Source organism: Bombina bombina, chromosome 1, assembly GCF_027579735.1.
Source record: "Bombina bombina isolate aBomBom1 chromosome 1, aBomBom1.pri, whole genome shotgun sequence".
NCBI classification, from domain to species: domain Eukaryota; kingdom Metazoa; phylum Chordata; class Amphibia; order Anura; family Bombinatoridae; genus Bombina; species Bombina bombina.
Genome location: NC_069499.1, coordinates 214,573,114 through 214,586,370, shown reverse-complemented (window position 1 = coordinate 214,586,370; position 13,257 = coordinate 214,573,114).

Sequence of the window (13,257 nt, the reverse complement as noted above, 5' to 3'; positions counted from 1 at the left end):
ACTGATGAAATGGGAGTGAGTCTTGATGGGCCAGATGGATGGGCCCGTGGCTGGATTGGTAAAGGGCAGAGAGCTCCAGTCTGACTCAGACGCCAGCAAGGTGGAGGTGGAGTACTGGTTTGGGCTGGTATCATCAAAGATGAGCTTGTGGGGCCTTTTCGGGTTGAGGATGGAGTCAAGCTCAACTCCCAGTCCTACTGCCAGTTTCTGGAAGACACCTTCTTCAAGCAGTGGTACAGGAAGAAGTCTGCATCCTTCAAGAAAAACATGATTTTCATGCAGGACAATGCTCCATCACACGCGTCCAAGTACTCCACAGCGTGGCTGGAAAGAAGAAAATCTAATGACATGGCCTCCTTGTTCACCTGATCTGAACCCCATTGAGAACCTGTGGTCCATCATCAAATGTGAGATTTACAAAGAGGGAAAACAGTATACCTCTCTGAACAGTGTCTGGGAGGCTGTGGTTGCTGCTGCACGCAATGTTGATGGTGAACAGATCAAAACACTGACAGAATCCATGGATGGCAGGCTTTTGAGTGTCCTTGCAAAGAAAGGTGGCTATATTGGTCACTGATTTGTTTTTGTTTTGTTTTTGAATGTCAGAAATGTATATTTGTGAATGTTGAGATGTTCTATTGGTTTCACTGGTAAAAAATTAATAATTGAAATGGGTATATATTTGTTTTTTGTTAAGTTGCCTAATAATTATGCACAGTAATAGTCACCTGCACACACAGATATCCCCCTAAAATAGCTATAACTAAAAACAAACTAAAAACTACTTCCAAAACTATTCAGCTTTGATATTAATGAGTTTTTTGGGTTCATTGAGAACATGGTTGTTGTTCAATAATAAAATTAATCCTCAAAAATACAACTTGCCTAATAATTCTGCACTCCCTGTATTTATTTATTTCTATAGAACTGTTACTGATTATGGGATTGTTAGTAAAAAACTTTTTTTATGTATAGATTTCTAATAAACTTCTGAATTCCTATAAAGGCTTCAAATTTATTTATTTCATTCTGTAACTGGGAGCAAAATTTAGCCCTTTGTTTAAGACAGAGGTTTGGGCTTCTGAGAGGCCTAGATTTGGAGTTTGGCGGTAAAAGGGCTGTTAACGCTCCGCGGGCTTTTTTCTGGCCGCACCATAAATTTAACTCTGGTATCGAGAGTTTAATCAAATGCTGCGTTAGGCTCCAAAAAAGGAGCGTAGAGCATTTTTACCGCAAATGCAACTCTCGATACCAGAGTTGCTTACGGACGCGGCCAGTCTCAAAAACGTGCTCGTGCACGATTCTCCCATAGGAAACAATGGGGCTGTTTGAGCTGAAAAAAAACCTAACACCTGCAAAAAAGCAGCGTTCAGCTCCTAACGCAGCCCCATTGTTTCCTATGGGGAAACACTTCCTACGTCTGCACCTAACACTCTAACATGTACCCCAAGTCTAAACACCCCTAACCTTACACTTATTAACCCCTAATCGCTGACCCCTGCATATTTTTTTTAACCCCTAATCTGCCGCTCCGTAAACCGCCGCAACCTACGTTATCCCTATGTACCCCTAATCTGCTGCCCTAACATCGCCGACCCTTATATTATATTTATTAACCCCTAATCTGCCCCCCTCAACGTCGCCGACACCTGCCTACACTTATTAACTCCTAATCTGCCGAGCGGACCTGAGCGCTACTATAATAAAGTTATTAACCCCTAATCCGCCTCACTAACCCTATCATAAATAGTATTAACCCCTAATCTGCCCTCCCTAACATCGCCGACACCTACCTTCAATTATTAACCCCTAATCTGCCGAGCGGACCTCACCGCTACTATAATAAATGTATTAACCCCTAAAGCTAAGTCTAACCCTAATACTAACACCCCCCTAACTTAAATATAATTTACATCTAACGAAATTAATTAACTCTTATTAAATAAATGATTCCTATTTAAAGCTAAATACTTACCTGTAAAATAAATCCTAATATAGCTACAATATAAATTATAATTATATTATAGCTATTTTAGGATTAATATTTATTTTACAGGCAACTTTGTAATTATTTTAACCAGGTACAATAACTATTAAATAGCTATTAAATAGTTAAGAACTATTTAATAGTTACCTAGTTAAAATAATAACAAATTTACCTGTAAAATAAATCCTAACCTAAGATATAATTAAACCTAACACTACCCTATCAATAAATTAATTAAATAAACTACCTACAATTACCTACAATTAACCTAACACTACACTATCAATAAATTAATTAAACACAATTCCTACAAATAAATACAATTAAATAAACTAGCTAAAGTACAAAAAATAAAAAAGAACTAAGTTACAAAAAATAATAAAATATTTACAAACATAAGAAAAATATTACAACAATTTTAAACTAATTACACCTACTCTAAGCCCCCTAATAAAATAACAAAGCCCCCCAAAATAAAAAATTCCCTACCCTATTCTAAATTAAAAAAGTTACAAGCTCTTTTACCTTACCAGCCCTGAACAGGGCCCTTTGCGGGGCATGCCCCAAGGATTTCAGCTCTTTTGCCTGTAAAAAAAAACATACCATACCCCCCCCAACATTACAACCCACCACCCACATACCCCTAATCTAACCCAAACCCCCCTTAAATAAACCTAACACTAAGCCCCTGAAGATCTTCCTACCTTGTCTTCACCATACCAGGTTCACCGATCCGTCCTGGCTCCAACATCTTCATCCAACCCAAGCGGGGGTTGGCGATCCATCATCCGGTGCTGAAGAGGTCCAGAAGAGGCTCCAAAGTCTTCCTCCTATCCGGCAAGAAGAGGACATCCGGACCGGCAAACATCTTCTCCAAGCGGCATCTTCAATCTTCTTCCATCCGGTGCGGAGCGGGTCCATCTTGAAGCAGGCGACGCGGATCCATCCTCTTCTTCCGTTGTCTCCCGACGAATGACGGTTCCTTTAAGGGACGTCATCCAAGATGGCGTCCCTCGAATTCCGATTGGCTGATAGGATTCTATCAGCCAATCGGAATTAAGGTAGGAATTTTCTGATTGGCTGATGGAATCAGCCAATCAGAATCAAGTTCAATCTAATTGGCTGATCCAATCAGCCAATCAGATTGAGCTCGCATTCTATTGGCTGTTCCGATCAGCCAATAGAATGCGAGCTCAATCTGATTGGCTGATTGGATCAGCCAATCGGATTGAACTTGATTCTGATTGGCTGATTCCATCAGCCAATCAGAAAATTCCTACCTTAATTCCGATTGGCTGATAGAATCCTATCAGCCAATCGGAATTCGAGGGACGCCATCTTGGATGACGTCCCTTAAAGGAACTGTCATTCGTTGGGAGACAACGGAAGAAGAGGATGGATCCGCGTCGCCTGCTTCAAGATGGACCCGCTCCGCACCGGATGGAAGAAGATTGAAGATGCCGCTTGGAGAAGATGTTTGCCGGTCCGGATGTCCTCTTCTTGCCGGATAGGAGGAAGACTTTGGAGCCTCTTCTGGACCTCTTCAGCACCGGATGATGGATCGCCAACCCCCGCTTGGGTTGGATGAAGATGTTGGAGCCAGGACGGATCGGTGAACCTGGTATGGTGAAGACAAGGTAGGAAGATCTTCAGGGGCTTAGTGTTAGGTTTATTTAAGGGGGGTTTGGGTTAGATTAGGGGTATGTGGGTGGTGGGTTGTAATGTTGTTGTGGGGGTTATGGTATGTTTTTTTTTACAGGCAAAAGAGCTGAAATCCTTGGGGCATGCCCCGCAAAGGGCCCTGTTCAGGGCTGGTAAGGTAAAAGAGCTTGTAACTTTTTTAATTTAGAATAGGGTAGGGAATTTTTTATTTTGGGGGGCTTTGTTATTTTATTAGGGGGCTTAGAGTAGGTGTAATTAGTTTAAAATTGTTGTAATATTTTTCTTATGTTTGTAAATATTTTATTATTTTTTGTAACTTAGTTCTTTTTTATTTTTTGTACTTTAGCTAGTTTATTTAATTGTATTTATTTGTAGGAATTGTGTTTAATTAATTTATTGATAGTGTAGTGTTAGGTTAATTGTAGGTAATTGTAGGTAGTTTATTTAATTAATTTATTGATAGGGTAGTGTTAGGATTTATTTTACAGGTAAATTTGTTATTATTTTAACTAGGTAACTATTAAATAGTTCTTAACTATTTAATAGCTATTGTACCTGGTTAAAATAATTACAAAGTTGCCTGTAAAATAAATATTAATCCTAAAATAGCTATAATATAATTATAATTTATATTGTAGCTATATTAGGATTTATTTTACAGGTAAGTATTTAGCTTTAAATAGGAATTATTTATTTAATAAGAGTTAATTAATTTCGTTAGATGTAAATTATATTTAAGTTAGGGGGGTGTTAGTGTTAGGGTTAGACTTAGCTTTAGGGGTTAATCAATTTATTAGAATAGCGGTGAGCTCCGGTCGTCAGATTAGGGGTTAATAATTGAAGGTAGGTGTCGGCGATGTTAGGGAGGCCAGATTAGGGGTTAATACTATTTATGATAGGGTTAGTGAGGCGGGTTAGGGGTTAATAACTTTATTATAGTAGCGGTGCGCTCCGCTCGGCAGATTAGGGGTTAATAAGTGTAGGCAGGTGTCGGCGACGTTGAGGGGGGCAGATTAGGGGTTAATAAATATAATATAGGGGTCGGCGGTGTTAGGGGTAGCAGATTAGGGGTACATAGGGATAACGTAGGTGGCGGCGCTTTGCGGTCGGAAGATTAGGGGTTAATTATTTTAAGTAGCTGGCGGCGACGTTGTGGGGGGCAGGTTAGGGGTTAATAAATGTAATACAGGGGTCGGCGGGGTTAGGGGCAGCAGATTAGGGGTACATAAGTATAACGTAGGTGGCGGTCGGCAGATTAGGGGTTAAAAATTTTAATCGAGTGGCGGCGATGTGGGGGGAGCTCGGTTTAGGGGTATATAGGTAGTTTATGGGTGTTAGTGTACTTTAGGGTACAGTAGTTAAGAGCTTTATGAACCGGCGTTAGCCAGAAAGCTCTTAACTCCTGCTATTTTCAGGCGGCTGGAATTTTGTCGTTAGAGCTCTAACGCTCACTTCAGAAACGACTCTAAATACCAGCGTTAGAAAGATCCCATTGAAAAGATAGGATACGCAAATGGCGTAGGGGGATCTGCGGTATGGAAAAGTCGCGGCTGAAAAGTGAGCGTTAGACCCTTTAATCACTGACTCCAAATACCAGCGGGCGGCCAAAACCAGCGTTAGGAGCCTCTAACGCTGGTTTTGACGGCTACCGCCGAACACCAAATCTAGGCCAGAGTGTGGTACTCGACAGATTGAAAATACCATTATCTTTTTTATTTATTTGTTTATTATTGTGTTTATTACTTAGTAATCCATTCTGTCCATGTTTTTGCGTCTTTTGTTGAACAGATCTGAATGCGTTCTTGTGTATTTTCTTTTTCCAGCCTCTATAAAAACCTCCTCCTCTTCTGAGTTATATCTTGCTAAAGCTCCAAATCTATTATGGGTGGTGGTTTCTTTTGGATATTGTTCTTTATGATTTTTAAAAGGATTTCTAGGTTGTTGCCAATTATTTTCTTCTCTTGCCCACTGTTCAGATCTATCCTGATTGTTCCTATAATTCATATTTTTATTATGTCATATCATGATTTTTCTGTGGATATCTGTGATCTGCGTAGGAAATATCTTCCTTTCTTTTGTTATAGTAGCTCTCTCTTTCTCTATGTGCTAAAGAATTATGTTGGTGTTGATTTGATGTATTGCCATAATAATTATTTCTATGGGCTCCATGTACTAAGCCGTCAATTCATCCATCATTGTAGACGCGGATAAACTCGCCGTTACTCGCCGCGGGCGAAATGGTGTCCGCTGTCACTATGTACTAATATTCCCCCAATAAATAGTCTAGCCCGCCGCGAGCAGTTGCGGATTGTTGATAAATTTGACGCCTCGCTCGCCGCGACTAAGCTGATGTACTTAACTTTCAGTTGAATTGTCTGGCCAATTATTAACACGTGACATGCAAGGTGTCACGAACATCATAGTAGTCACGGGAATAGAATTTTGCTCCTATAAAAGTTCAACTTATCTAAACAACTTTATTATTGTTCAAAATTTTTTGAAGAGTGATAACAGAGCGTTATTTTTGTAATATTTATTTACAATTTGGATATGGCTTCATCTGGATCTGATAATATATAAATATTAATATAAAAATAATTATAAAGATTGACAACTATACAATACAAATTTAAAATATAGATTACTCTTTAATTACAGTCGACAAATTGGGCGCAATTTATGTACATGGAAATGAGAGACAAATTAGACGCCAGTTATGCTGTAAGTACAATGCTGATATTACTGCCTTTTATATATGTCTAGACTGGCGTCTAGATTGACTTTCCTATTGTTTTGTACCTTGCCCGCCACCTAAAAGGTGGCGAGGCAAAAATAACGAGGTGGGAGCGGAAATTGTAGCGAGCGGACAAATAGATTTTTTAGTACATTCGTTTTTGGCGAGTTGGTGGTCAAATGTGTCTAATTACAGTGAAAAATGGAGCGGTAGCGAGGTTTGGCGGATAAGTACGCTCGCAATTTTAAAGATGCGAGTTTTAACATAATTGACGGCTTTGTACATATCAGTTTGCGAATTTTGACGCGAGATTTGTTGCGGGTAGCTCGCTGACTGCTTAGTACATGGAGCCCTATGTGTGTATCTAAAGTCTTGATCTTTATATTGTAAACGTTCCTTGTTGGAATTACTAGTATTTTGAATATGTGTTCTTCTATTTTTAGCTCTATAATTTCTTTCTTTCCTTTCTTTATAATCCTCATAGTCTCTAAAGTATTTCTTTCTCTTAGTGTCTTTGATCTCTTTTTTTAAACAATCTAAATTTTCTGCCACTCTTTGTGAAAGTTCCCCATATTGTTTGCTCTCCATATAGGGAGTTATTTTTTGTTCCAGCATATTAATTTCTATATTTGCCTCATCCAATAATTTTTTCATTTCACTAATAATAAGATTCATAAGTTTTCTTGTGCATTCTTCTAAGATATGATTCCACTTGGTCATAAACATAAGGTTATCCTGACCAAATGTGGGATTTTTTAGAATTCGTAATCCTCTAGGGGTAATTTGTTCTTTCAAATATTTTTCTAAGGTTACTATCTCAAGGTGATATTTGGTTTCTTTAACCATATATTTTTCAACTTCCTTTAAGAGGTTTGCTAGTGAGTCATCTGTGTGTTCAGAATCATTAAAAAAATCATCAGCACCTGATGCTAGGGTGCGTCTACTTTGAAACAAAGACATAGTGAAAAAATCTCCCAAATTGACAAAAAGTAATATATATATATATATAATGTGTTCTATATGTGGAGTCTATGAGTATGTGTAAAAGGTTAAAAACTGTGTGAATGGTGTGAACTGCTGTGTTAAAGGCTAAAAGGCTTGCGGTACACCTATACCGACAAGACTTGTAATGGCTGCAGTGCTGTTTTAACACTGAAATTACCATATTTTCAGCTTCAAAAGACGAACACACAGACTTGTAATCTAGCTGATTATCATTTACAGTAACATCCCTTAATAGAATCTCACTATCTTTACCATATGTTGTAAAGACTGAACAAAAGTAATCATTTAAACAGTTTGCTATTTGTTTATCTTCTTCCACTACTCTATCATCATTCTTGAGTCTGTTAGTTTTTCTCTTTTTACTGATTTGTTTTTATAGATTGTGCTATTTTCTCTTCTGCATCAGCTTTAGCCTTTCTGATTAACTGCTTTGTCATCTTTTGATGGGTTCTCCATTTTTCCTTATCCTCTTCTGAACCAGTGAGTTTGAATTTTTTATAGACTGTCTTTTTTTCTCTTAACTACATGTGCTACTTCTCTTGAAAACCATATTGTTTTTCTTTTTCTTTTACTTTTATAAACAGTATAATACAGTGTTTAGTTGGATATAGAATAACGTTTTTAAAATATCCCTACTGTTCTTGTACTCCTGTAATCTGTGCCATTCTTTTTAGAGATTCATTTAGGTATTTGCCCATGTAAGAAAAATAAGTTGTTCTAAATTCATAGAATGCCCCCTGATTCTCCTGTTTCCGCATGAGCCTTCAGGCTCGCCGGAAACAGCAGTTAAGAAGCAGCTGTATTAAGACCGCTGCTCCTTAACTCGTCTGCCTGCTCTGAGGCTGCGGGCATCAATCTGCCTGATCGCATAAGATCAGGTTGATTGAAACCCCCTGCTAGCGGTCGATTGGACTCGAATCTGCAGAGGCGGCATTGTACAATAATTTTACCAGAACTGATTGTGCAATGTTAAATGCCAACAGTGTTTGCTGTCAGCATTCAGCGATGTCTGTCAGACATGACCTGCTGAGCGGATCATGTCAGACAGACAGTTGATAAATCGACTCCTAAAACTTTTGTTTTACTATGGTTGCACAGTACCTTTGCGTGGATATTAAACCATACAGGCTGATGATCACTAGAGCCTAAGTTCTCACCCACAGACACTTCAGATACTATATCACTGTTTGTAAGTACTAAATCTAATATAGTTCCTTTATGTGTTAGTTCTTTTACTAGTTGATCAAGAGATTCCCCTTGTAAAGATTACAGAATATATTTACTTCTAGTTGATTTGGCAACAGGTACTTCCCAGTCCTATAACATTGCCATTCATTATAATTTTGGCTTTTTAATCAATTAATAAATTATCTAATGCTTCATCCTGTAATGGTGGTCTATATACTACCCCTATTCTAAACACCTGTTTCCCTTCAATTTCTATAGTTATCCAAACACTTTCTACATTGTCATTGGTTTCTACAATTTCAGTTACTTTAATATTTTCTTTCACGTATAACTGTTTTCCAGTCATTTGCCTCTAGTTATCAAGCCGTCAACCGCAAATACGCTGGAATTCCGCAGCGTATTTGTGACGAGGCTGATTCACCATAGTGATCAAGCCCTACAGACTGGCAAAAGTAGAATCTAGTGACGTAACCTATGATCTGCCGGACTCAGTCCGACACAGATCGATGGTTACGTCACTCCAGATGTTCCGAACGCAAGTTCCGCACTATCTGACTACTTTTGGAAGTTATCAAAGAACAACCAGGTACGCTCGCCACTATTCCGGGCCAGCGTACCTGGTGTTCAATGGATCCCATAGGAATCAATGGGAGTCTGACAGCAGCGAGAGCTCATGTTCGCTGCTGCCCGATATCCCATTGATTTCTATGGGAAGTGTCTGCACCTAACACCCTAACATGTACCCCGAGTCTAAACACCCCTAATCTGCCCCCCCCTACACCGCTGCCACCTACTTTATACTTATTAACCCTAAACTGCCGCTCCTGGACCCCGCCGCAACTATAATAAATATATGAACCCCTAAACCGCCGCTCCCGGACCCCACCGCCACCTACATTATACCAATTAACCCCTAATCTGCCACCCCCTATACCGCCACCACCTACATAAAGTTATTAACCCCTATCCTGCCAATCCCCGACCCTGCTGCAAATAAATTAATTGTTTAACCCCTAAACCGCCGCACCCGGAGTCTTCCGCCACCTACATTACATTTATTAACCCCTATCCTGCCCCCCCTACACCGCCGCCACCTACAGTACATTGATTAACCCCTAATCAACCCCCCTACACTGCAGCCACTATATTAAATGAATTAACCCCTAAACCTAAGTCTAACTCTAATCCTAACTTAAATATTATTTAAATTTATCTAAATAAATATTCCTATAATTAAATAAATAAATTGTATTTAAAACTAAATAATTACCTATAAAATAAACCCTAAGATAGCTACAATATAAATATTAGTTACATTATAGCTATTTTAGGGTTTATATTTATTTTACAGGCAACTTTGTATTTATTTTAACTAGGTACAATAGCTATCAAATAGTTATTAACTATTTAATAGCTACCTAGCTAAAATAAATACAAAATTACCTGTAAAATAAATCCTAACCTAAGTTACAATTACACCTAACACTACACTATCATTAAATAAATTAAATTAATTAACTACAATTACCTAACATTAAATAAAATTAACTAAAAATAACTAAAGTACAAAATAAAGGAAACTAAATTACAGAAAATAATTTTTTTTTACAAGAAGTTTAAACTAATTACACCTAATCTAAGCCCCCTAATAAAATAAAAAAGCCCCCCAAAATAATAAAATTCCCTACCCTATACTAAATTACAAATTGCCCTTAAAAGGGCCTTTTGCGAGGCATTGCCCCAAAGTAATCAGCTCTTTTACCTGTAAAAAAAAGAAATACAACACCCCCAACATTAAAACCTACCACCCACACACCCAACCCTACTCTAAAACCCACCCAAACCCCCATTAAAAAAAACTAACACTACCCCCTTGAAGATCACCCTACCTTGAGACGTCTTCACCCAGCCGGGCACAAGTGGTCCTCCATACGGCAGAAGTCTTCATCTGATCGGGGCAGAAGAAGTCCTCCAGACATTAGAAATCTTCATCCATGTGGCATCTTCTATCTTCATCCATCCGGAGCGGAGCCATCTTCTATCCAGCCGACGCAGAGCCATCCTCTTCAAACGCCGTCCTAACACTGAATGAAGGTTCCTTTAAATGACGTCATCCAAGATAGCGTCCCTTGAATTAAGGTAGGAAAAATTGAAGTTCAATCCGATTGGCTGATCCAATCAGCCAATAGAATGCGAGGTCAATGTACAGTTTAAGATTTTTTTAGACTTAGGTTTTTTATTTTGGGGGCTTGGTTGGGGGTTACTATTAGGGAGACTTTGTAATATTTTGTAGGTAAAAGCACTGTTTAATTTAGGGCAATGCCCTACAAAAGGCCCTTTTAAGGGCTATTGGTAGTCTATTGTTAGATTAGGGGGTGTTTTTATTTTGGGGGGGGCTTTTTTATTTTTATAGGGCTATTAGATAAGGTGTAATTGTTTTTATTTTTGATAATTTTGTTTACTATTTTTTGTAATCTTAGTTTTTTATTTCTTGTAATTTTAGTGTTTATTATTTTTGTAATGTTATATTTTTTATTTTTTTTTGTAGTATTTGGTTTTTGTAGAATTAGATTTATTTAAATTTGTAATTTAGGTTTTTTATTTTTTCATAGTGTTAGGTTGTTTTAATCATGTAATTTAGGATTTTTAATCGGTAGTTTATTTTATTTTATTAGAATAGTTATGTTAGGTTAATTTATAGTTTAATCTTAGTTTATTTTTCACAGTTAAGTTTGTATTTATGATAAGATGGTTATATTGTAACTTTTAATTAAAAAAAATAGGGGGGTGTTAGGTTTAGGGGTTATTAGTTTACTTTAGTGTTTTGTGATGTGGGGGGGGGTCAACAGTTTAGGGGTTAATAGGTTTAGTTTATTAGTTACAATGCGGGGGCCTGGCAGTTTAGGGGTTAATATGTTTAGTTTATTAGTTGGAATGTGGTGGGCTGGAGGTTTAGGTGTTAATACTTTATTATAGTGTTGGTGATGTGGGGGGCCAGCGGTTTAAGGGTTAATAGGTTTATTGTAGTAGCGATGTGGGGGGTCGGCAGATTAGGGGTTAATAGGTTTATTCATTAGTTGTGATGTGGGGGGCCAGTTGTTTAGGAGTTAATAGGTTTATTTAGTGTTGGCGATGTCGGGGAGCGGCGGATCAGGCGTTTATCACTTTATTTAGCTTTGGGTAAATCGGGGAGAAGTGGATTAGGGGTTAATAACTTTATTTAGTGTCTGCGATATCGGGGAGCGGTGGATTAGGGGTATTTAGACTAGGGGTTTATGTTAGGGTTAGGTTTAAAAGTAACTTTCTTTTCCCCATAGACATCAATGGGGTTGCGTTACTGCGATTTGCCATTCCGCGATTGCAGGTGTTAGTTTTTTCTAACACTTTCTCCCCATTGATGTCTATGTGGGAAAGCGTGCATGAGCATGTAAACTCAACACTTGGCTTTTTTTGTGGTATGGAGCTTAAAGGGACATGAAACCCAATTTTTTTCTTTCATGATTTAGAAAGAGCATGCAATTTTAAACAACTTTCTAATTTACTTATATTATCTCATTTGTTTCATTCTCTTGATAATCTTTGCTGAAAAGCATATCTAGATAGGCTCAGTAGCTGCTGATTGGTGGGTACACATAGCTGCTTTGTGTGATTGGCTCACCCCTATGCATTGCTATTTCTTCAACAAATTAAATCTAAAAAATAAAACAAATTAGATAATAGAAGTAAATTTGAATGTTGATTAAAATTACATTCTCTAACTGAATCATGAAAGAAAAATTTTGGGTTTAGTGTCCCTTTAATGCACCATAACGGATAGCACAAGGAGGTTTTTCAGTAACTTATAATGGAAAGTGCGCCACCACTCATTTTTTTGTGTTCTTTACGCACCCGGTATAGCGCAAATCTCTGAATGTCTTTCAATTCTTTACTCAATACTCCTGTCCCTTTAATATCCAGATGCAAACCATCCTTTCTACAAGCTACTATAAAGCCAAACAGGGCTTTGATGGATAACAAATCCATATCTTCTCTCCCTGCACCACCTCTCTAACCAAGAGTTAAATTCTATAATACGCTGCATTCTTCCTACTTCCTGTCCATACACAGGTAAAGCAGCAGAAAAGGACACAGATGCAGCCACATGATCTAAACTCCTTTTGCACACCAACAACATCATTGCTAGCCAGCTCATTTGTACCCAGGTTAACAATAACATTGAACTCACTGTCTTTTCTAGCTGCCTTAACAATTCTTGAAATACGTTTTAAATCTCTGTGAGCAGTAGAACCTGGAAGACATCTAACCTCTCTCAAATCTCCTTTATCATCATCTATCTGTACACTTCTTAAAATGGAGTCACCTATTAACAAGGTCTTACAGAAATTTACATTTGCAGATCTTACCTTGGATTTCTTGTTTGCAGATTCAGACACCTTGGGCCCGATCCGATATGCAGCGTCGCCCGCAAAGGCCGGCGACGCCAAATTTTGCGCGGGTTTGGTATCCTATATACGGCGTAACCTAGAAGTTACGCTGGTATATTTCTGCCTTCGGCCGTAGTTTTTTGGCCCACAGACAGGTATACCAAACCCGCGCAGTTTGGTATCCAATATACAGCGTAAGGACTTACGTGGCAAAAATGGAGAAATCTTACTCCATTTTCACCTCGCCACAAATTGCA